The sequence below is a fragment of the Pteronotus mesoamericanus genome, unplaced genomic scaffold (assembly GCF_021234165.1).
Source record: "Pteronotus mesoamericanus isolate MK-2021 breed Mesoamerican mustached bat unplaced genomic scaffold, CSHL_Meso_final contig_27, whole genome shotgun sequence".
In the NCBI taxonomy this organism is placed as follows: domain Eukaryota; kingdom Metazoa; phylum Chordata; class Mammalia; order Chiroptera; family Mormoopidae; genus Pteronotus; species Pteronotus mesoamericanus.
The window spans coordinates 4,376,830-4,381,683 of NW_026555115.1; the positions used below are offsets into that span (position 1 = coordinate 4,376,830).

The following is a 4,854-nucleotide window of genomic DNA, read 5'->3' on the forward strand; positions in this document are numbered from 1 at the left end:
CATTCAGGTCCTTTGCCCGTTTTTTAATTGGATTGTTTGTCTTAGAGTGTAGTCAAGTGAGTTCTTTATACATTTTTGAGATCAAACCTCTATCTGATGTATCATTGGCAAGTATATTTTCCCATATGCTTGGTTCCCATCTCATTTTGCTGATTACTTTAGCCATGAAGAAACTTCTTATTTTGATGAAATCCCACTTGTTTATTCTTTCCTTTATGTCCTTTGCTTTAGGGGACATATTGGTGAAAATATTGCTGTGTGGGATATCTGAGAGTTTCCTGCCTATGTTCTCTTGTAGGACTTTTATGGTGTCACGACTTATATTTCAGTCTTTTATCCATCTTGAGTTTATTTTTGTGCATGGTGTTGGTGGTTGAATTTCAGTTTTTTGCATGTAGCTGTCCAGCTCTCCCAACACCATTTGTTGAAGGACTATTTTTACTCCAATTAATGAATCTGCCCCCTCTGTCAAATATTAATTGACCATAAAGACATAGGTTTATTTCTGGGCTTTCTATTCTATTCCACTGATCTATGTGTCTATTCTTATGCCAGTACCAAACTGTTTTGATTATAGTGGCCTTGTAATATAGTTTGATGTCTGGTATTGTGATCCCTCATGCTTTGTTTTTATTTCTCAAAATTTCTGTGGCTATTCGGGGTTGTTTATGGTTCCATATAAATTTTTGAAATGTCTGTTCTATGTCTGTGAAATATGTCACTGGTATTCCAATAGGGATTGCATTGAATCTATAAATTGCTTTGGGTAGTATGAACATTTTAATGATGTTAATTCTTCCAATCACTGAACACAGTATATGCTTCCATTTATTTCTGTATTCCTTTCAGTCTTCAGTGTTGTATAGTTTTTGGCACACAGGTCTTTTACCTCCTTGGTTAAATTTATTCCTATTTACTTTATTTTTCTTGTTGCTCTAGCAAATGGGATTTTTTCCCCTGATTTCTGATTCTTATATTTCATTGTTGGTGTACAAAAATGCCTTTGATTTCTGAATATTTAATTTGTATGCTGCTGTTTTATAATTTTCACTTAGTAGGTCAAGTAGTTTTTTGGTGACGTCTATAGGGTTTCCTGTGTACACAATCATCTCATCTACAAACAATGATAGTTTTACCTCCTCCTTCCTTTCCAATTTGGATGCTTTTGATTTCTTTTTGTTATCTACTGTGTCTAGGACTTCTAATACTATGTTGAACAGAAGTGGTGAAAGCAGACAGACTTGTCTTGTTCCTGGTCATAGTGGGAAAGCTTTTAGTTTTTGCCCTTTGAGTATGATGTTGGCTATAGGTTTTTCATTTATGGTCTTTGTTATGTTGAGGTATGCCCCCTTTATTCCTATTTTGCTGAGTTTTTTATCATAAATAGGTGTTGTACCTTATCAAATGATTTTTCCACATCTGTTGAGATGATCATGTGGTTTTTGTCTTTCCTTTTGTTTATGTGATGTATTACATTTATTGATTTGTGAATATTGAACCATCATTGCATCCCTGGGAAGAATCCCACTTGATTATGGTGGATGATCTTTTTAATGTATTGCTGGATGCGGTTTGCCAATATTTTGTTGAGAATTGTTGAATCTATGTTCATAAGCAATATTGGCCTGTAGTTTTCTTACTTGGTTGTCTTTCTCTGGTTTTGGGATTAGGATGATACTGACTTCATAAAAAGAGTCTGAGAGTTTTTCCTCTTCATGGATTTTTTGGAATTGTCTGAGAAGGACAAGGGTTAGCTTTTCCTTAAATGTTTTGTAAAGTTTTCCTGTGAAACCATCCAGTCCTGAGCTTTTGTGTGCCAGGTTTTTGATTAGTACTTCAATTTCAATTAAGCAGTCTCTTTAGCATATCTTGTATAGCTGGTTTGGAGGAGACGTATTATTTTAGCCTTCTTTTGTCTGGGAAACTCCTTATTTTGCCTTCCATTTTAACAGAGAACCTTGCTGGGTAGAGCAGTCTTGGTTGCAGGCCTTTGCTTTTTATGACTTGGAATATTTCATAACATTCATATATGGCTTGTAGTATTTCTGTTGAGAAGTCAGCTGCTAGACATATCAGGGTTCCCTTGTATGTTACTACCTGTTTCGCCCTTGCTGCCTTTAGAATTCTTTGTTTGTCTTTGATGTTTGCCATTTTAATGATCATGTGTCTTGGAGTGGGCCTCATTGGGTCCCTCTTGAATGGGACTCTCTGTTCTTCCTGGACTTATGTGACTTTTTCTCTCCTCCAATTAAAGAAGTTTTCCATCATTACTTTTTCAAACAGGTTCTCTATCCCTTCCTCATCCTCCTCTCCTTCTGGTATCCGTACTATATGGATATTTTTACATTTCAGGTTATCCTGAATTTCCCTAAATGCCTTTTCATCCTTTTTGAGTCTTTTTTTCAATTTTTTACTCTTTCTGGGAGATTTTTAATTCCTTGTCCTCCAGCTCCCTGATTTGATCCTCTGCCTCATCTAGCCTGGTTTTGATTCCTTCTACTGTGTTCTTAAAAACAGTGGTGAGATGTCACAAAGTTGGTGGCAATTCCTTAACCATGTGCATGTCATTAGGCCTGAGGGCCTCATCCATCCTTGTCAAAGGGAGAGCTCACCTTCTAGCCTTTCATACAACAACCCGCCTTTGACTCAATTACTGATTTTCCTACTTATTTGAGGGCTCCTTTCACTGAAAATATCCAAGATAACTTTAACAAAACTATATATTTCAAAGTCATCTGCATCTCAGTTCTTATGTTCACATTAAATAGTAACAGGAATGTAAAAATTTCAGACCTTATAAAAATATATTCTTTATTAAAGAGTCAAATATATGATTAAGGGCTGTCAGAAAAATATTCTGGCATGCTTATTGTTCTGAAATTATTCTGAAAGTTAAGTAGTTATAAAATGTAAAGTTATCATCACAGTTTTTCCCTATAAAAGAAAGTATAAAATGTGAAAACTCCAGTATTTTCCAGAAGTGGCTAACATTTTTCTTAAAATCAAAATATGACTATTCAATATAAGTCTGTGATAGATGTATTTGCTCTAAAAATGTCTTCCTTTTTTATTTTGTTTTTCATTTTCAGAATGATCAATCTGCTCATATAAAAATGTGCCAGAGATATATATGAAAATTAGTTTTATGTAAGTATGAGATATTTAAGCCTATTTTGCTAAATCCAGAGTCACAGCATGCTACCCATTTGGTGGAGATATGAATAAGATTAGATGAGGATAGGACTTGAGTTTCTTATATGATAAATGAGCATAAACCTAGCAATTCATGTAAGATTAATTTGGGCAAAATCCCTGGGCATAATCGATGAGGGCCTAATATTGTTTAATACTTGTTATTTGTTAGAAACTATGTCAGAATCTTTATACTCATTTTCTGAGTTAACTCTTAGAACACTATGAGATAATGCTTTTATTTCTATCCTATCACTTTAGTTATCTCTTGCTGAATAACAAGTTACCCAATTTAGTGGCATTTAGTAACCACTATTTTTTGATTCTCACTGATTCTTTGGATCAGGAATTCAAACAGTAGATATAGTTTGCCTTTTGCCATGACTTTGCTGGAAGAATTTGAGTATTAGGGGGCTAGAATCATATAAATCCTTCTTCATTTAAACAATTGAGGCAGGCACAGGATACTCAGTAGCTGGGATCAGCTGAAACTGTCAGCCAAAGTGTTCAAATGTGCCCATGTAGCTTGGGTTTCTCCTAGAATGTAGAACATGACAGAGGCTGCATAAAGTCCTCCCTAAACCTACCCCCAAAAATCTGTGGGGCAGCTTTTATCCCAGTTTTCTACTCTTTCGTGATTTTCTTCATCTTTCTTCCAATTATAAGTAAGTAGTAATATCCTAATGTTACATCCTAAAAGTAAGCTGGGCAACATTGTAATCTATATATCCTTATATATTTTTAAATGTTTAAAAGAAAAATATCTTAAACATGTAACAAGGAGGAAAGAACATTTTTTCTCTCATATATTTTTCATATAATTTTTATTGTATTTTTCCATTACCATTTTTCTCCCTTATACTCACTTCCCCTGCTGCAATCGCCACAGTGTTGTCCATGTCCACGAGTCCTTTTTCTTTTTTGCTTAATCCTTCCACCTCCTAATATTAGGAAATGTCCTGCCTAGTTTCAGGAACTGTATCCCCGTCAACAGGCGAGAGGGCCCCAAGGCTGGAGCTAATCAAGGAGGCCTTGGGAAAAGAGGCTACTGAGGAGACAAAACCTGTCCCCCCTGGCAGAGGCGCAGCCCCTGCCTCCCTCACATCACCCTGCTTGGCCTTGGAGGATGGCTGGTTAGTCAATAACGGATAAGACTCCTCGATGGCAGGGGCAACCTAAGACAGGCACAGCCGCAATGGACATCAGGGAAAAACTTGGGGGACACAAAGAAAGGGCAAAAGACCCTCACCCCTCAGCTTTGATATGGCTGGAGTCCTCATTCTATCTGAAAGTAGTTTCCTTATTTCCTGGTTGCTTTGCCCTTCCCCGGCCTGGCTCAAGCTTGAAACAATACTGGAGATAGCACTAAACTGGATCTGGCGGTTCCCAGGGGAAATCAGGCCTAGAAGTAAATTCTTTAAAGCATGCTTTGTTCTTCCCTCAAAAGCTATGATAACCAGCTCATGCTGGGAGGGAAGTGTACATTATTCACAGACCCTAACTCTAAACGCTTTGGCATCCTAATGTTTACGCCCTCATGTTTACTTATCCCGTCTCGGACTCATGTAAATGGACCCACGTAAATCAGTATGTTTCTGCCATTTGTTTTCCTCAACATCATTTATTCCCTGTGATCATTAACATACTGATGTAATGAGATCA

General features: G+C 36.7%; 1 non-coding gene across 1 annotated transcript; it reads right to left on the reverse strand.

Moving 5' to 3' along the window:
* Nucleotides 1-2,508: 2,508 nt before the first annotated feature.
* LOC129071895 (U6atac minor spliceosomal RNA) lies at nucleotides 2,509-2,634 on the reverse strand. Its single transcript, XR_008529315.1, has one exon. It is a non-coding gene; the product is annotated as a U6atac minor spliceosomal RNA (small nuclear RNA).
* Nucleotides 2,635-4,854: the final 2,220 nt, after the last annotated feature.